Source organism: Crocuta crocuta, unplaced genomic scaffold (genome assembly GCF_008692635.1).
Source record: "Crocuta crocuta isolate KB4526 unplaced genomic scaffold, BGI_CrCroc_1.0 scaffold125, whole genome shotgun sequence".
NCBI classification, from domain to species: Eukaryota; Metazoa; Chordata; class Mammalia; order Carnivora; family Hyaenidae; genus Crocuta; species Crocuta crocuta.
In genome coordinates this window covers 3,687,273-3,708,722 of record NW_027531143.1, presented here as the reverse complement: position 1 = coordinate 3,708,722, position 21,450 = coordinate 3,687,273, and positions in this window count along the sequence as shown.

Below are 21,450 nucleotides of genomic sequence, written 5' to 3'. Positions count from 1 at the left end.
TTGGCATTAAAGTCTGAGGGTCCCATGTTCAATAGGAATTGGGTGGAGAATGTGGTCAGCCTAAAGGGCTATGTACAATCAATACTGAGGCCCAGATGGTCAGTCCATACATACTGAGCACCTACCATGCATAAGATGTTCTACTACGTGTTTTGCAGGAGTGGCTTAGATCTAACTATATTTGTGTGCTTTTTCTTTTTTATTAGTATAATTTAGTTTGTCTTGTTAAATGTCAAGAAACTTTTTTTTTAAATCAATTAATGTAGTTTTTAAGAGAGAGAGAGAAAGAGCGAGCACAAGTACGGAAAGGGCAGAAAGAGAGGGAGAGAGAATCCCATGCAGGTGCCACACTGTCAGTGCAGAGCTCGGTTTGGGTCTTGAACTCATGAACTGTGAGATCATAGACCTGAGCTGAAACCAAGAATCTGGTTTCTCAGGTTTTCTTATCTGTCTTCTCATCAGTGGTTCTTTTCTGAGTCTTGTCTGTCATTTTGCCTGATTTTATACTCCTTATAACCTCCTTGTTCTATGCTGTCAGCCTGAGTGGATAACGCAGTCTCACATTCGTGGTATGGCACTGCCTAGCTCACCTGTAAATGGCGTGATGCTGGACAAGTCAATGCTTCCTACCTATATACATTCTTAAAATTAGATTAAGAAGAAGAGCTTGACTAGTAATATGTGTACATATGTGTATATTTACACATCACAGGGTCTAAAAAAGGGAACAAAATAGTAGACAGAAAATCCTCCCATTCTTCCAAATTTGCCATTCCAGGTTGTTGTCTATTCCTCACAGATGTGTTCAGTATTAGTTCCTTAACAATTTCTGGATAATTTTCTCCATGCTCTATACTCTTCCTTTAATCTACTCAGGAGAAGCATAGCTCTGAACTTTGGTAAGAAAGTTGTAGTATTTTCTCACTCCCAGGCTCTATTCTTCTTCCTCTTTCCACCTGCTTTCTTCAGTTCAACCATTCTTGTTTATGGCCCACACCTCAAAGCAGCATATTCCTTTTGTTACAGCAAAAAGCCGACATAGTTTAGCAATTTGAAACACACAAATGGAATCATGAAAGCCTCACTCCTACTGTGAAACCACAAACATGTGCATCACTAGAATTGACCTCACATTCATTTGTTTTCTATATGATGCTGTCATTCCATGTGTCACATGAATAATAATTATTTATTTACATATTTGTCACATGTCTCTTTACAGTAGTAGTAATGAAGCCAGTAGGGTAAGGATCAGGAAAACGCATTTCATGTGTCTGAAATGGAATTTTATTTTTTATTTTCTTTACTTTGTTTTTTGCTAATTCTATCTTTTTCTTTTATTTAATATTTAATTTTGAGAGAGAGGGGGGAGGGTCAGAAAGAGAGGGATACACAGAATCTGAAGCAGGCTCTAGGCTATGAAATGTCATCACAGAGCCCTATGCAGGACTTGAACCATGAACTGTGAGATCATGACCTGAGCCAAAGTTGGATGCTTAACCAACTGAGCCACCCAGGCACCTCTTTGTTAATTCTTTCTAATGGCATATATGGACTGTATCATTTATATCTTTAAGCCCAGAAACTGACACATTACCTAGCAGAGAACCTAGTAAGGTCGCAGTAAATAGCAAATATTTCATGAGTTACTGGATATGTCTAGATTAATATATGATTAACTGACTTGATAAAAATCATTTCAGCACAGCCCAACATGGTGGAGTAAATCAAAGTGAAAGCATCCTCTGGAAGGATCTCACTGATATTAGAAGGCCAAGGAACAAGTTTGAACTTGATTTCTGTTCACATATAAGAGTTCTTTTAAACAGTCTTTCTGACTTTAATTAATGAATCTTTAGGGAAAAAAAAAACATCTGGCTCCTCAGATTGGTGGTTTATAGTTAGGTTTTTTATATTTTTAACAGGTTCTTGTTTTTGATGGTTTAATTTTCCCCCTCTGTATTATAAGAGCTTTAGGACTGATCCTGAAGAGCCTCCATTTCATTGGCAGGACTCTGAGAGTAGGAAACAAAAAAGGACCTAGATTTTGTTCTAAAACCAGATTCACAGAAAATACTGTCTCGTTTCAAGCCCCAAAGCAATACCTTTAAAAATTCATTAAAAGTATTAGGGCATTCTTTTTTCTCTAGTAATAATTACCTAGTTAATGGAATTTTACTTTTTAACAGGGAACTATAATCACTATAAATTGTTGCACTGAATTAAATAAATTTTAATTTTCTTTTGATCTCATCTTTACACATATATTGCTAAACTGCTGGCTTAAAGCTGATATTGATCCCTAATAATATTTGAAATCAGTACATGCAGCCTCAAGAAATGGGTGAAAGAACAGAAGAAGCCATCTTCCCAGCCCATTTCTAATCCATGCAATTGAAAATAGGTGACTTTTCATTTTATAACACAGACCTAACCTACCTTATTTTAAATTCATTGTGGGAGCTTGACTTGCAAGACAAAATTCATAGAATATTTTAAAGTCCTATTGCTGTGGAGATTTATGCAAATTCCTTATGGAAATATAGACACAACTTTCCCTTCATCAATAATGATGCATATTTTCCTGTGAAATACCGGCTGGACCTCACCCTCACTATATGAGTTTCCTCCAATGTACTCATAAGAGAAAGAACACTGGTGACATTTCACTGAAAAAAAAAAAGCCTCATGTTAATTTAATGTTTCAAATGACTTTAAGACTTTTAAACAGTGGATTTGGGCAAAGACATAAAATCCTTTCTTTTCTCTGTGAGGGTGAGGGAGGAAGAAGGGATGGGTAACCAGTGTTGGGAATGAAAGTAGGTTTAATAAACATACAAGTTATTAAGAAACCTTAGTCAAATTAAGGAACCATCAATGCCAGGAATAACAAGATTTTTTTTACAAGGCATATCTAAAATGCATGCTGATAGTATATTTTGACTATTCATTTTCCACTCTAAATTAAAGTTATGGTTTTGAACACTAGGGAATGTTAGTGCATGAAATAATCAACTGCAAAATAGGAAGGAACTTTTTCTGCAAATCTTTTCTCAAGTGACTTTTGGAATAGAATCTGTGCAATAGACTTTTCCTTTTCTTCGATGAGGGAAGGAAAAGAAAACGTAAACTTTAAAAATTATCATATTAAAACACATATGGCAGAAGGCCTCCTTTTACTTAGCAAAAATATTTTTGACAGGAGAAGGAAAGGGCTGGAATCCGTGACGGCACATAGACATGTACATTTTAAGTTCTGTTACACTGACTGATTTCATAAAAGTAACGAGCTATTTAAAAATTACACACCATTCACTTATCTCTTTGTACTTTTCCACAGATGGCACCCAGCAAAAGAGGCTGCCATCAATCATCCTGTGTCTTGCCCAGTGCTTTTCCCGTCCTACTTTTCTCATGCCTTTCATCGCCATTTGCCACTATGGCATCTCTACATGTCTGTTTGCTGAAACAGTCAGCTGCCATAGTTTGGCTTCCTAAGTCACTTGGCTTAAACTTCAGTCTCTCTCTTCAGAAAAGCTAGGCACAACGCATCGTGTCCACATGCTCATGTCAATATGCATAACGTTTGGAAAAGGGGGCATCGGTGCTGAACTATCCGTTTTTCACAAGAGTCCTTGGGTCTAAAGTGATTTTCAAAAAGTTAGATTTTATGGTGTGTGTTTCTTGATGCAACTTAATTTGATGCTTTGGATCAATAAACTCTTGCATTCAGAAACACCTCTAAGATTTTGACAATTCGTACCAATTAAGTTCAAATGTGTCACAAAGTGGCCCATCTGACAGTATCTTGTCAGTGGTTTGACAACTAGTTGCTCCTGTTGCATGATTTATAGACATGATCAATCCCCAAAGGGGTCCTTCAAAAGGGCAATAGCAGCAACATATTAGAAGGATAGAAAATTTAAATTTAAAGGAGAGGCATATTAACTTTGACTAAGTTAACAAACGCCTACACTCTTTTGATTACTAATAGGTATTAGTTTGCACTTAAGAACCTATTCTATCTAAGTGAACAGATGCTACTTTGAAATGTTAGTGCATCAAAGTTGAGAAACATCATAGCCATAGAATTCTAATCATCTTTTCGTTGAAATAGAGGGATCGGTCTATTTGAACATGAGTTAAGACACATCAGAGTCTGGACTGTTTGCAGTAATAACATGATGCTTTGCATAACCTGTTCCTTTTATAGATGATTCATTTCACCCCACTTTAGCCTGTTTGTTAGACACAGTGGTTTGGTTTTCTTTTCACTCTATCAGGAATTGTGAGTGCTATTGACTTCGTTCTTACCACATTCTACCTTATGATCCCACATTTATGTTTATAAAGGTGTGTCTATATGAGACACAGGTCCATTGCAAAATGGGAATGCTGGACCTTTAGTCTAAAAACTATTGAAACTTTTAATATGTTGACAGCAGTGTATTAAGCCAAACATAGGGCATCATGTCTCCATGCATCACATCTTTCTTACTCCAGTTTAAAATCAGTGAAGACAGATTTTTTTCTTCTTTTAGTTATGTTGAATATTGTACATGAATATACCTTAAAACTCAAAATGTATTGAAGAACAAATAATGTAAATTGAGCTACTTTCTTCCCCCACACCCTCATCATACTGCCCAGTGGGTATCATCCTCAACAGAGTTTTGCATTGGCTGTGCCTTGTGTATAATGGCTTTCCACTTGGTAGAAGTAAAATAAATATTTGCTGGCTGTTATATTAGACTGTGTATCATAGATATAGCAGCAATGACAGCAAGTCGCTGACTGAGAGAATGCTTGACGGTTAAGTTGGAGAGGGGATCTAAATATGCAACGTCATTTAATGAGTGAACACTGAATATCAATAGTTTTCTCTTAATACTAATTGTGCTCATTTGTAATGCTCAGTGAAAATTAATTTTAAGAGATACTAATTATATTGCACCCACATAGAATTCACTGCTGCCTTCATAATGGGACTTGTTTGACAAAAATCAACTGAATTGAAAGCATATTTGGATTCCTGTTAACAGTGAACCTGATTAATTTGCATTAAAGTGTTTGATTTAGATTAGGTTAAAATAAAGCACACTTGAAAAGTCCTACTATGTAACAGAAAATTTAATTACATCCTCAGGACATCCCTATGCATTAGGGTTTGTCATCACAATTTTATAGACAAGAACATGAAGGCTTAGAAAATAGAAGGAACCAGCCTGGGGTCACTGAAGCAAGTAAATGGTTTCTAAATCTGTACACATTATAGTTCTTACACAATCCCTTGAGTTTCCATGTTACAGAAAACTGTTAAAAATAGTTCATCCATATTTATATCAGTTACTCACTTATTATAAGTTTCCTAAGTAAACTGAAAATGGTATGAGTCAGAAAATTGTATCTTTTGTATTTGGAAAAAAAAATCATCTCATTAGAATTCATCAATGCAAATAAATTGTAGAAAGGGGAGAATCAACACAGCTAATGTGTAAACCTGAAAAACAAAAACAGAAGGAGATAAAAAGAAATGACCTGGAGCCCTGTCTGCAAGCAATATTTATTTATTTATATGCTGGATTCATATCGTGCCTTCCTTTGGAAGAGCTGATGTAAAATCTTGCACGTGGTATGAAATTTGTAAACTCAACCTGGGCTTGGAGGTGTGTAATCTCAAACAACATATTCCAAGCACTTGGTGGAGGTGATAGAGGCTGACTGCTGCCTTGAATGGATAATTAACATTTACTATGCAGTTAACACATTTACAAGTGTGTTGATCTCTCTCTCTCTCCCCCCCCCCCCTTTTCTCCTTCCTGTTAAAAACATGAAGACTTTAGTGGTAATGATGTGTTGCCCGGATGAGTATGGTTAAAAGGAACAGTGGGTAATCTGTAGTTTTTTCTAATCAGAGTGCATGCAAAGACTACCCATTATTTCAAGCCTAGGGGGATAAAATGATCTTTTGCATCATTTCTGAAGTGTGAAATGAGAAATGTATCTTTGGCAGTGTTTAGATTTCTAACCACATGAAGGATTGGAAGTGTTTTTGTTCCAATATTAAATGAGAAGATGGTGTGATTTCAAAATACTCATGTCTGGGAAAGGGCTGAAAAATAGCATTTTTTTCTCTTCAGGTTGCTTTTATTCCCAAAATGGGCCATTTATTTATTTGCATATGTATTTTCTAATTTTTTTCAATGACTACCATATGTAAAACAGTTAAGGTAAATGCAAGTATTTTTAAGGTATGGTCCCAGTCCTCAAAACAAAGTAAGGCGAAGGTGAGTAGAAATGATCACAGTGAATGCACTTTGTGGTGAGATGGTATTTGAAGCAGCAAAGATGGACCATATATAATATAATGGGCTGGGTATGGAAATAAGTAGCCTCAATGCTCCCACTGAATTGTCTCTGTGGGTTTTTCTGGAGAGAACCTCATCTTATAGAGAAGTCACAAAAGACATTTGAAAAGCCATCTTTCAGATTTCAGATGCTTTCATGAAGGAATTTAGACACAAGGGGAACGGAAAGTGCAAAGGGGGCATCCAGCTACTCTGACTCCAGATAAATTGGTCATGTTTATAATGATACACATTGTCTCTTTGAGAATCACCTCACAGTGCTCACTCCAAGACAGATTCTATGCCTTTTGATTTCCCATTAACCTAATATTGTTTATTCTTATATGATGCAGTGCTTCAAATCCTAAAACTAATTTTTCTTTGACACTAATACCTAATTTACTTGGAAAAAAGCTGTTGTCACTTGTTCTCTATTCCTGTCCTTCTCAGTGAATAAATTCAATAAAAGGAACATTGTTTCAGCATTAAGGTAAATAAACTATGATAGAGCTCATTATGTTTATAATCTTTTATTACAGTCAATGCAAACAGTAGCACATGGGTTGCTGATGAAAGCAGTAAGATGCTTCTCCCAGTCTTTGTAAGAATGTTCTGGGAATTCCTTTACATATATAGTTAGAGAAGATGAAGATCATATATACATAATCTTAAAACCATAATGAATTTCTCTCTTTCTGCCTTAAAAACCTTCAATGCTTTACTGAGGTTTACATAATAAATATTGACACCTTAACTTTGATAATCAGCATGTCCTGCAGTTTGGTCCAAATTTATTGCTATGCTCTTTCGTTCATTTGTTATCACATTAAGCTCTAGGCTAACTGAACTCCTTGGTTGACATCTGACCCTGCCCAGAATATATGTTTCTTCCTTATTCCTTTAGGTTCAAATTCAACCTGCAATTCTGTGCCCAGATGAAATTTCAATTCCTCCAAAATCCTTTCATTTATCTCTACTTTAAATAATCTTGCTTTGTTCTGAACTTACATTGTACTTTATCTGAACGTCTTTATGACATTTGTCACTTTCAATCCCATATATTTTTTAACATAACACTGAGAGCATATTATTTATATACGTGTTATTTTCCCCTCTCTCTTAAGATAATAAATTCAATGAGGCTCATGTTTAAATTTGTTGCTATATCTGACATATTAGGCAAGCCATTGCTTTGTACTTAGAAGGTATGCCGTAGATATTTTTTTTTAAGTAAATGAATGAATAAAGATTAATGTTACAAATGACTAAACAGGCAGGTTGCAGTTCAGTGCTCTTTCCAAAGTCACAGAGAAAATCTGAAGAGGAAGTGAAAGTAAAAATTTCAATTCAGTAAATACAACAGTTTAAAAACATACATGGGAATAAATATGAATTCAGTAAATATTCTCTATGAACTTTTGACCTAGTATTGGTCAATCATCATTTCGGGGAAGACTCAATACCCACTCCCATTCCCAGCCTTACCATTATTTTCACCAGAAAGTAGGTGGTTTTTGTTGTTGTTGTTGTTGTTGTTGTTATTGTTGTTGTTTTGCCTTAAGATTGACATCATTTATTGAATTACTTGAATACAGAAATGTATAACAGATTTTTAGAACCAACAGCTCATATTTGGAGATTCAAAACACTCTTTATTAACAATTCGGTGCTTTGATTTTTTTTTTTTCATTTTTGTGTAAGTCAGCCTCTTCTAGAAATGTTCGAATCTCATGAGAAATACAGGACTATTGGTATTTCATTTCATCAAAACCACAGAATCCTTGACATTTGGTGGAAAAGCTTATTCTTTTAAAGATGTCATGCCCTATTTCAGTTACTTGTTTCACTGCAATTTTTTTTTCTTTTTAATAAGGGGAGAGGAAGATGGTGGTTATTCATAATCATGACATTATAAAGACTGTTTTTATTGTCCAGCCTAATAGGTCAAAGTTGAGTACCCAGAATTGCCTTTTTGCTCTTCTTGTACTTATTTCAGTCTAGTGCTTTCACTATCTCAACTTGTAGGTAACAAAATGAGACAGACTTTAAGGAAAAATCCTACTGTCTTTTTACCAAACATTTAACAGCACCAGGGAAAGTATTATTATTTTGTTTATTGCCAGGACTTGACGTCGATTTTTCAAATTTTCTTTTTCCTGCAGACTTTTACATCTCTCTCCTCCATGCCCATTCTTGGTTTCTTAGCTTTAAGACCTAGGTGAGATATTAGTAAATGTGTAGGTTTGATTCTACATTTTATAAGTTAGGAAACTGAGGCTCAGAGAGGTGACATGAGTTACTAAATTCACACAGCTCTCAAGCCATCTGGTTTATTTTTGAGTGAGTGTATTAATTAGAGGGGAATTTCAAGTTGGTAGCAATTAATAAGAGAGAGTATTAATTAAGAAGATTTAAGAAGAGTTAGAGCTATTTAGATCTATATCAGAAAAGAAACAATAGCCAGGAGGAATATGGAAGCTTTTACATATTTAAGGTCACAAAGGTAAAATGAATTAAGGACATGGTGAGAGTTTGATCAACCATAAATAAATTTTGATTAAACTTCATGACTATCATTTTCCCTTGCTAATCAATTCACACTGAAAAAAACTTGCAGAAAAATAGAATAGTAATTGTAGATGGAGACAGACAGATTATGTAATTTTAATTGGGTAAAAATAATGCAAAAATTGGAGATGATTTTTACCCCAGATAAAAGATGAGGTCATAAGAGAATAAGAATTTAAATTATGTATTCAAAAAAATACACTTTGAGTATCCCCTCCAGAGCTTTGGATCATTGCAGATCTGTTTTTTCTACTCCTAGATTCTGTTCAGTGTGTGATTCATGTAGTTGCATATACAGAGTATCTCATTTCTTCTACCTACTGGGGTTTCTACCCAGAAGGAACATTTACCCAGGAATTATCAGAAACCTATTCTCCTGGTGGCATGTGCTTTTTGGCTTCATATAAAAATAACTAGAGTGTTCTTTCCTTTACAGTCTTCTAGGCATATTGAAAGTACAAATGAAAACTAATGTTCCTGATTTCCCACTATCCTTGACCCCAAACTCAATCTCCCATTTATCTTGGTAGTAGTAGTGATCTAAGAGCAACTTTATTAGCATTGATAGCAAATATAGATGGAGTGAAGTGGACTGGTCAAGCCATTCCCCTTTCTACAGACTTCTTCTAGACTTGAATAAAGCTTGCATAGTTGATCAATTCCAGAAAGTCAAGTGTATGAGATGCTGGCCCTCATGTAAGAACTTCCAAAAAAGGGCTAGGACCCTTTTGAAATACTTTTTAATTTAAACTTACTGATCATATATTTAGATCTATGCAATTTCTCAAGCCTTTTCTTCACTCTGCCAGTTGTAAGGTTCAAATTTTTACAACTTTGTCCTCAATTATAGCCTTTTAAAGGTAAGGAATTCTGTATATTTCATCATAATAATACATAAAAAGTATGTGCAGTAATTTCAAATCCTGTCCTAATTATGGGTCCAGTTTTATAAAGGTTTACTTAATTATTTAACTTGTCTATTTCCATTTATTTGCCAGTTAGACTTAAATAAATTTAATAAATTTATTATGTAGCACTGAATGAACACATTTCATGTTAAGTAAACTTCCTCTTTTACAGTTAAAATGAAAATTTTTATTAAATGTGGTTACAAAACAATAAAAGATCTCAAGTTCATTTGGAATCATTTAAAGACTTTATATTCAGCAACATTTTAGGTGCAAGAGATGTTATTTTATTTTAATACATCATAAATTAATTTATTTGTATTTTAATTGATAAGATTAACTAAACCAAAATGCCATACAGAGAAAGCATTTGGTTCTCTAAATATTCTGAGTGATCAATTGTTTTTTGGTTTACTAAATGCACCAGGATTGTTTCTTGAGTTGTGTTTGATCCAAACAATAGAAAGAAATTATTGTCGGATGAAATGCCATGTATGTCAAGCTTCCAATTAAAATCCAGGCAGATGTATTTCATTACTTGAGTTAAGCTTAATGCTATACTTTCAGAAAGTTACTTGACTACAATAAGAAGTAAATAAGTGTGAAGAAACCAAATCAATCCTGAGCATATTCCTTGGTATGTTAACAAATGTTGAAATAAAGAGAATGTTAAAACAAAACTAAATAACGTCAATTCTAAGTTTATGAAAAAAATCATTTGTATATCTATACATGTAATTAAAAACAATGTGCATTAGTGATAGAACAATCATATAGGAAATCGCTCTACCTTGTGGTTTGTCATTACACTTAAAAGAGACAATATTCATCTGAATCGTAATGACACGTCCCAGTGGAAGATGTGCAACTGCTCTCTTCTTTCAACGTTGCTCTTTTGTCTTTTTTTAAAAAAATTTTAACATTTATTTATTATTGAGAGACAGAGCCTGAGCTTGGGAGAGGCAGAGAGAGATGGAGATACACAGTCCGAAGCAGGGGCCAGGCTCTGAGCCTGATGCTGGGCTTGAACTCACAAACCCCAATATCATGACCTGAGCAGAGGTCTGGATGCTTAACCGATTGAGCCACCCATATGCCCCTGTCATCCTCCCCCAAGCCCCCCCACCCCCAGGAAAACTGGAAGGTCTTTTCTGATTGGTAAATTTGGGACAAATAAATTAAGCATGCTTACCTCAACTACTCCTCTTGCTGGCAGAGGTTGTTTTGTACATGGTGTTTAAAAAAAAATTCAAAGAGCTTTACTGGAAATGAATAGTTTATTGTGTGAGAGACAAACTCTTCACAAAACCAAAACTGATATGAAACTCTGAGGCATGATTTTACAGGATGGCTTCTAAAGTGAAAATGAGGTTTTTTTTTCACCTTTACAACGATAGGTTATTACAACAGCGTTTCCCAGACAGCAGGGGATTGGTTAAAAGTGATTATCTTTTACCATTATAACAAGATGACTTAGGTTTATTTTATGATTATCAGAGGATTTAAAAGAAATAAACAAAGTTAAATTTCACTTATGTTCATGAAATAAGCTAGAATTAGTTTTGCTTACGTGGCTTAAATGGTTTTTTATGCTTGGGGTGTTTTCAAGCCTGGTCTCCATTTTATTTTATTTTAACAAAGGTAAGTCCTTCAAGTGGGTAATTCTTCCTGATTCTGGGATTCACTGTTAGGAGAAAACTAGGTTTTCATATCTAAGGTCATGTCCTTTAACCCAGCTTCTGTCAGTCAAGGAAGGAGGGGAGGGAGGGAGGAAGGAAGGAAGGAACTAAGTTTGTTGTTGTTGTTGTTGTTTCAGTCTTTCCTTTTAAATATATTTTGGTTTGGGCTCAATTTCTTACTACTCGATAGGAAAATACTGTTGCCTGTCTTTTGTGGAATATGCATTTAGTTGACCTGAAGTAGTTTTTGTCCCAAAGCGTGTTCTGTGTTCCACAAGGCCTTAGAGGTATTTCTTGTACCTGTGACTACTATAAAATCCACTAAAACATTACAAAATTATCCATGATAAGATTTCAAGTGTTCATAAAAAATCTGAATTTCTTTGCACCAATTTGAAGTGTGATAAAATTATCCTGTGAATTGGATGCTCTCACTGAAAAATGTTTATGAATTTGACTAATATAAACAAGAAACAAGAGGCACCTGGGTGCCTCAGCTGGTTAATCATCTGACTCTTGATTTCGACTCAGGTCATGATCTCATGGCTTACGGGTTTGAGCCCCCATCAGGCTCTGTGTTGGCAGTGTGGAGCTTGCTTGGGATTCTTCTCTCTCTCTCTCTCTTTCTCTGTTCCTCCCCATCTCATTCTCATTCTCTCTCTAAACTAAATAAATAAACTTAAAAAAAAAACAAAAAAAGACAAGACATGTTTCCCTTCATATAACAGTTGAGAAGACTGATGGCTTGACCAAAGGTCCCAATTAGGTAGATTTCCAAAATAGTACTTGAAGCCATAGTGTGTCAATCCAGAGATGGTTTTCTTTCCACTCTGTTGTGCTGTTTCTTTGGAAAGACTATATATTTCAGCTCAGTGAAAAGATAAAGAATAGTGAGAAATACCTCATTACTGATTATTTTTCATTATTTAGTGCCTGTTCTCTTATTATATAGCTAAAACTAATATATATTCATGTGTGAATAATGTTTTCTAGGGGATAACCTCCATGAGAATATACTTTGCAATTTGTGAAGAATTTTGTAAAGGCTATAAAATAGATCATAAGATAAAAAATAATTCTTATTGTGTACAAAAATGATAAATCTTATCTAATGAATAATATGAAGCTTCCTTTAAAAATAGATCACAAGGGTTAGATATATTTCATAGGAATATGAAATTATAAGAACTATAATTGGTCAAATAACCCAGTTTTTAATCCTTAAAACTCTTTTCTTTTCCCCCTTTTTAAAATGTTTATTTTTGAGAGGGAGAGAGAGACAGAGACAGAGCACAAGCAGTGAAGGGGCAGAGAGAGAGGGAAACACAGAATCTGAAATGAGCTCCAGGCTTTGAGCTGTCAGCACAGAGCCTGGCACAGGTCTCAAACTCGAGAATGGCCAGATCATGACCTGAGCCAAATTTGGAGGCTTAACCTACGGAGCCACCCAGGCACCCCAAGACTCTATTTTTCTTTTTAAATAGATAATATGATACATCATGTCTATAGAGCAATGTTTGTTATAGTGTGAGAGATCATTCCATAATGGTTCTCATGCCACTTGGCCTGGAAAAAAATGTGATTCCTATAGTAAGAACTGTGGAAAATGAACTAGCAGATAGTATAAAATTCCAAATATTAAGTAGTGGTTTAAGAAGTTGTAGTCAAGATAATCAAGAAAGGGAGCAAAAATTTTGCAGCTAGAATATTTGAAGGGGTTTTATTTTATTTTATTTTATTCATTTATTTAATTTTACATTTATTTATTTTTGAGAGACAGAGTGAGACAGAGTGTGAGCGGGGAAGGGGTAGAGAGAAGGAGACACAGAATCCAAGGCAGGCTCCAGGCTCTGATCAAGAGTTCAGCACAGAGCCTGACGCGGGGCTCACACCCACAGACTGTGAGATCATGACCTGAGCCGAAGTCTAACACTTAACTAACTGAGCACCCCAGGTGCCCCAGAAGGATCTATTTTTTTAGATGCAATATATTGTTTAGTCCATATTCTGTTTTTTAATAACCTTGGTCTGTGCCATTTCCTCTGCACAGTATGAATTTAGAGCTTCTCAGCCCTGCCTTTTCTTCTCTTGGAGCTAATTCATGGAATTGTTTGTAGCTCTTGGTCTTGAAAACTACAATGCAGTGAAAGAAATCTCAGCAAGATAAGAAGGCCAAAAATATTCCCTCCTTCCTTACAGCTGTAGAAAAGCAAATTGAATTCTGCATAGTGCTCTGCTTTTGCTAAGTTATTTTAAGAAGTCTTAGAATCTTGGACTGTGGAGACTTTTGCTATCAAACCTTAACCTCAGTAGCATCTGTGATTCTGATTGGTCATCATCCAACAATTTGTTGTCCTGGTAATATCCAAAAAGACATCCATTTTCGAAACAATAAAATCTTGTTTTCTTCTTAATCCATAAGAGGATTAATGACATTTCTTTCTTGTCCCACATGCTTGGGGGGTAGTGGGGTGAGTCCAGTCCATGACTTTGCTGTATCTGCTGTATTTCTCATTTAAATAAAGAGGTTAAGACATTTTGCCTCACTTAAAGTAATGATTTCTGGGAGTTGTTACTCAAACTGAATGTTTTTTAAAAAGGTCAATTTTAAAAAGATTAGTCGAATGGGGCAGAGCAGTGATGATTAGTAGAAAGAACATATGATTCAAGATTATAAAGAGGAGATGCTGATTCTAGCAGCCACTCTACCCCTAACTAACTCACTGTTCCCTTATTCAGTCATTCGGCATACTTTCATTGAGTTCCTATTTGGTACTAGAAACTCCTTCAGGCATTTAAAATAAAGAAATGAACTTGGGATCAGAACACCTTGGATTTGAAAATAGAATCTATCTCAGAAAAATTAAGTGGCCTTGAACAAGATAATTAACCTCTATAACTCAGTTAACTTTATCTCATCTTTAAAATAATGACAATGATAATCACTGAACTAGATTAAAGTCCAGAATACACAAGAGGTATATTAGTAAAATCAATAAGAGATAGCCTGATTTATAAAATAATTGAGGCATAGTTGGGGAAGCAGCTCTGTAAGTGAATAATTACTATTCAGAATTTGAAAAATTTATAATATATCATAGGGTTCAGGGAGAGGGTCAACAAAAGGTTTGTGTAAGAAGCTGAGATTACATCCTTGTCCTGATAGATATATGGTAGGGTAGAGATGAGAGCATGAACACCTCTATGTGTCACCTTGATGGAGAAACTTCACTCTTTTGGTCACAGCATCCCTATTTGTTAAGTGAGGGGACTTCAGTATTACAGTTCCTTCCAGCTCCAACATTATGTAGTTCTTTGTGATCCAAAAGCATTTCTCCATGGCTCAATTGTGCCACTCTCTTAGACACAGATCTTTTCCCAGGTATGAATCAGAACTATTGTTTTCTAGTTTTTTCCTTAGTTCATTTTACAAAGGATAAAAAAATCATATGGCTGTCCCTAGTTACATAGTGATGAAGGATGTGTTCAGCATCAAGATACTTCTATCATCCACTCTCTCATACCCACATTTTTTAAAAAAATTTAACCATTAACTTGCTGACCCTTTATGATTAAATTGCCTCAAGTTTCTAAAATTCTTAGAGAAATTACAAAGCCTTTGCATCAGTTTATTTGTACTATTTTTATATTTTTTTCAATATTTATTTTTTCTTAACTATGAGAGATTAAAAGGCCTTAGGAAATATTTAAAGCACTAATAGAGTAACCTGTAGACATCTAATATATTTTTAATAAAGAGTGGCAAGGAAAAGATCTACTCAAAAATCATTACTTTGTTTTTCTAATAAAATAAAACAGGTGAATAGTCTTATTTGATTTTGAATGTATAATTTCAGGGGAAAAATGTGATTTAGTTGAGACTTTCCTCAACTGCAAATTTTAGCTCACAGTAGTAAGCAGAAATAAATTCGAGACACAAAGAACCGGAAATGCTACAACTCTAAAGTCACTACATTGTCCAATGAACAGAAGAAAATGTCCTTCAAAAACATGATTCTTCATTTCAAACAAGCTGTAGCATTTCCTCTTCACCATATCACTAAGGCAAAAGCTGGTATAGGTTATGGTCATCAATCAAAGTCCCTGTTAAAAAGTTCTTTCTATTTTAACTACTCTAGAAATTCTCATTTAGGGGATTCAGTTCACTGAGCCAGATCAATCCATACTAATGCAGCTATCATGACCTTTATCTTTATTTTCCTCTTTCAAAAATGCAATATAAACATAAATAAAAGAGAAAGCAATTCCCATAAAGCTAACTGTCTTTCTGGTTTGGTTTCTTGTCATTGTTGATTTTGTCCTATGTGTGTGTGTGTTTGACAGTAGTTTGAAAATTCTAAAATTACTTTTTGTCTTTGATTGTGTAGTGGATGCTATGATATTCTGCTCAGATCCTACTTTCAGGACGGAAGCACTCCTATCAGGAAGGTGGTGGCTGACTTCTGTCAGCTGTGTCCCTCCCTGGGAATTAGCTCAAAATGCCTTGCCAAAGACATATCCATCCCTGAAAGAGGCATACATCCAATGACTTGTCACATGGGGGTTAAAAGCTGTGGCCCCTTTACCTTGATGGTGGATTACTCTGACGTTTTCTACTTTGTTGCCAATAAATTATAGCTCCACTCCTCCTCTGTCCAGTTCTGCTTCCTTCATTATACAACATATGATCCTGAGAGAACAATCTCTTAATAAACCTAGGAATGATGCAAGATGTAAGGCATAAAAGATTCTTTTAGTGTTGATGTAGAAAATTATGAAATTCTTTTCTCCAAATGGCACCATTATTTCTTCATCTTGGGCATACCTTTCCTCAGTTATAGCTTAGTGCTTTACATATGGTCTCACTCAGGTTCAGGAAATTTAAGGAAAGAGAGTAAAATTATATCAGAGAAAATGTAAGTCTTTTTGAAAAGCCTTTTGTAGGACTCATTAACTACCTGGTAAAGACTGAAATATACTTTTCTTTACCTCTTACTTCTATAGCATACAACCTCATAAGTAGCATCTGTGACCCAATATAATAAAACAAAATACCCTGTTTTGTCTACTCTATCTTTTGAGGGTTTCTAACACCTTTCTTTTTTACACTTGATCTTAGCCAAAAGGCCAAGAAGTGATAACACCTTTCTTTTTTGACTCCATAGCTTTTCACCTAATTAAATATTATCTTGTATTTCCTCTTCTCTCCACCCATGCTCACCAACAGTACAGCTTAATAGTCTAAATTACAAATTGGAAGCATATCACTCCCTTACCTTTAATAGCTCCCTATTATGCATAAGGAAAATACACCATTTTTAGAATATATGGTATGCCGGGCCAATGTAGTCTACACTTAAAACAGCCGTGTACAGACCAGAAGTGGCAACACTCATTTTAATGTAGAGAATATTTGTACAACATTTGCTTCCAATTTCAACTCGTCACTACTTTTTACTGAAAAAGTTCTGTCTTCACCAGAGAACTATGGTTTGACTAAAATCATTCTAAGTTAAGCATGATAATTATGAAACAGTAGTTTTGAGGAGGTAGTCAAATAAGAAATCGTGCTGTGTTTTAAACTGTTTTATCTTAATAACCAGTTCATGTTCTAGAAAATTCAAGGCTGTTAACATATTGAAGCAATAATAACTAAAGTATATTGTTTAGTATAGAGATGACCCTGGAAGTTGACTTTCTTTAGATGTCAGACAACATAAGTTGAGAATGAGTGTTCATAGAATTACCTTAACTACCAATCTTCTCATTAACTCATGATGGATTGATTATCAAAAATATAAGTGTTCTGAAATGTTTTCAATAATCTATATATACATATATGTGTATTTTAATATAACTTAAAACATATATATGTGTATATAAACATATACACATATATACATACTTTTAACACAAATACCTGTGTGACATCTTCTTGCATTACAAAATATATAAACATAAAATCATGTTTTCTAAAATTTAAGTCATACCAATTCAGAAAGTGCTTATTGGATATCTGACATTTTGATGGCCTAAAGTTTATATCATTGTCTTATCATCAAGAAACTTAAGTGCTCTGTGGAGTAAATTTGTTTGAGATCAAATTTAATCTAAAAACAAAGAAAAATCTTATATTTTAAAGGGTCAAATTAAAATTCTTTTACAAATTATTTTATAGTTTATTTACTTTTTGAGACAGAGACACAGAGCATGAGTTGGGGAGGGACAGAGAGAGAAGGAGACAAAGAATATGAAATAGGCTCCATGCTCTAAGCTGTCAGCACAGAGCCTGATGCGGGGCTTGACCCCACAAACCAGGAGATCATGACCTGAGCTCAAGTTGGACATTTAACCAACTGAGCCACCCAGGTGCCCCTAAACTTGATGTTGTAGAAACCAATTGATACAGATTTATGCAAAGGAAGATCTCAGGACTTATTAACATTTTTAGTCAAATCTGCCAACAGTTGTTGAAAAATGAAGAATCGTTGTAGTCTGTAATACAAATGTATTCACAGAATTTATTCATGACATTTGCAATACACTTTTGTTTCTGAGGACCATTCTTTAAGAAACAATGGCTCAAAATAGCTTTCATAATAAGTGTTTTTTCCACACAGTTATCACATGTCTTTTATCTACACAAAGCTAATACTCCTTTGTGTACATTTAAACTCACAAAACTATCCCGAGTACTCTTATCCTCATGATAGTAGGGCATTCCATTTAGAAAGAGTAATTTGAAAGAGTATATTATGCTAGTTGTAGTAAAATTGGTAGATTTGCTTCGAAATACCAGTGCACCGGAGCCAGCCTGCTTTACCATAGTGAGGACACCGAAAGCAATGCTGCAATCCACCAGAGCCAATGTAAACATTAAACAGAACAAATACAACTGTTCCACATGGGCTGCAGAAAAACTACAAAGCAGAATAGCTATAAATATTCCATTAATTAGCTAAGTTGTATAACATATATTCTGTTCATAATTGGCCTGTAAATTATACAATTTTTTTCCATTAGTCATTTACTTTCTGGAAAAAAAAAACTAGATAAATGAGTCAAAATCCAAACAATTAAATAAAAATTTACTTAATATGATAATATAAAATTTATCATTGCTTTATTTTTTCACAGCACATAAAATAGTCTCCAGATAACTGTTACTTGTCTAGAAAGACACGGTAGAAATTTTTGTTTTTAAAAATCTAAAAATAGGGGCACCTGGTTGGCTTTGTCATTAAATGACCCACTTTTGATTTTGGCTCAGCTCCTGAAATCACAGTCATGAGATCAAGCCCTGCATCAGGCTCTGCAGTGGGCTGGGATTCTGCTTGAGATTCTCTCTCTCCATCTACCCTTTCCCCACTTGTGAGCATGCACACATTCTTTTTCTCTTTCTGTCTCTCAAAAAAAAAAATACATAAAATAACATAAAATAAAAATAAAAATCTAAAAATAAATCTGAGTCTAAGATTCCTCATATGAAATGAATAGGCATTTTCAAGAGTCATTTCTAAACACAGTGAAAATGTTTAGCAAGAACTGTGGTGGGTATAGTGGCTTATAGAAGTGGTATACATAACTCAGAACATTGTTTTTTGAATTTGGTTGTTGAAGGCACTACCTATATGTTCATCCTTTAACACACCTCTAGAACTTTTTTATGGCTTGAACTTGCTGAGCACCTCAAACTGCAATTGGAATATGAATTTGTATTTGAGCTCTAAGGTCTTGATTGCCAGGCATGCTAAATGCAGGCAAAATGATAATCAGTCAACCATTTATATTACTTTATTACCATGTTAATTCAATTCATTCAACATTTGTTGAGTGTCCATTATATATTGGTCATTATGCTAGGCACTTACAACAAAATATGTGCTGGCTTATCATTGTTTTAAATTTGTTCGACAAACAACTATAATCATATTTCAATTTAATGCAGTCTATTATTTTTATAGTTATAACCTATCATTTTTAAAACACACATGTTCAAAGGCACTTGTTGTCCACTATGTGCAATTTACTGGTCTAAAATAATGATAATTATTACTAGGTTTCTATTAGATTTTCATCCTGAAATTGCCAAGAATTGCTTATTTATGCTTTCTTTCTTTGTGTTTGGTGTGTAAAGAAGCTTGTATTAGTGGAAATATAAGATATTCAATATCTAAGGATGTTGCAAAGGACTTTAAATTTGGTCTCATGAAATACTGATAAATGAAAGATGGCTTTGGTTTATATGTCCCTAAAGAACCAAAATAGGAGTGGAAGGTAATAAGCATGAAGGAGACAGATTTTCTTTCTGAATAAGGAGACAGAGAGTTGGAGGAGGCTGTCGGTATGCGGTGACTTCCATATTACAGAGTGCTTGGTCAAAGCATTTGTTGGGATGTGGCAGAACATCACTATCAAACAGTATTTTCTGCCAAAGAGATAAACATTCTGTATCTGTGCTTCTGATACTGAATCACTAGCAACACATAATTATAAAGCATTTGGAATGTGAGTATTGTGACTAAGGAGCTGAATTGTTTTTATTTTTAGTAATATAAATGTAACTTTAAATAGCCACACCTGTAACAATTACATTGGACAGCAGTTACGAAATGTGTTCAGGCAGAAGTCACAAGTGACATTTAGGATTCCTTCTTACACAGTCAACGCCTCTGTGATTTTTAGACAATAAACGTTGCTAATCACAAGGCTTGCTGACCCCCTGAACATACCCCTTTATGCCTCTACTACACAGAACTCATCACTTTGTTTAGTGTCCTGGATACAAGTGTCCTGGATACAAGGCATGTAACATTTTCTGTGTGACTGAAAAGTAAAAAGATATCAATACTATTGTCCAAATTGAGTACTTTTGCAAAGTCACATACTAGGTTGTTTCCTGTCGGGTTAACTTCAAACAGCTTTCAAACCGCCCAATGCTGCTAGTGGCCATAATGATTATGCAGTGGTTATTTCATGCCGTGCCTTATAAACTGAGTGAAATGAGAGCTTTCTGGGTGTAAAGCAGACTTATTTGGCAGAGAAGTCAGTCAAGACTGTTGTGAAAGCTCAAAGTCAGGTTCTCACTTTCAAAATTCGCTGTTTGTGGGATGAAGGAATGATAATCTGCCCACATTGCAGAATGGTTTCCAAGCCAATCTACTTTGAAGCAGTAGATCCGTGTGTGTGTGTGTGTGTGTGTGTGTGTGTGTGTGTGTGTGTGTGTGTATCACTTGAAGTCTTATTCATGGGCAGCTGCCAGACAGGGAAAAAATAAACCTTTTGCCTTTTTCTTGAAATACTACAATACAGACTTCTTAAATTGGCATAAAATTCCAGCCAAAGTGGGCAGCCAAAATTAAATATTTGTTTTTCCTTAACAGATTCCATTATTCCTGCCACATGACTTTTTTCCTAATGCTTTCTCTGCCCGAAATTCCTTTCCTCACAACTTTATACATTGAAAGCATAATGGATCCTTTAATATCTATATTGATGTCAGCTTATCCTTTTTCTTTATCCCATCTACCGTCAATGATTTTTCTGTCTGAACCTAATTATATTTATTGAGCGAGGAAATATACATGCTTACCTCATTCTACTAGATCACATACTGCCCGTTATTGGTGGCCCAGACATCATTGAAACCTCTACAGTGCTTAGAACAAGGTCATGATAATATTAGGTAGAAAACATATATGAATTAGCAAACAAACGGATGAATGAAAGAATGAACAGATAGTAAATCCTTAGGACATGGTTCACTGGTAAAGGGGTCTGAAAAGCAAGTTAAACACTTAATTGAAAACAACTTTTCTTGAAACTCTTTGTAGTGTAACTTACAGGAAGTCTCATTTAAACTGACATAAAAGCAAAGGAAAATAATTTATTGACTGGGGTAGCTTGATAGTCTTTCAGAGGTGAGGCTTCAGTGCAGTGAGAGACAAT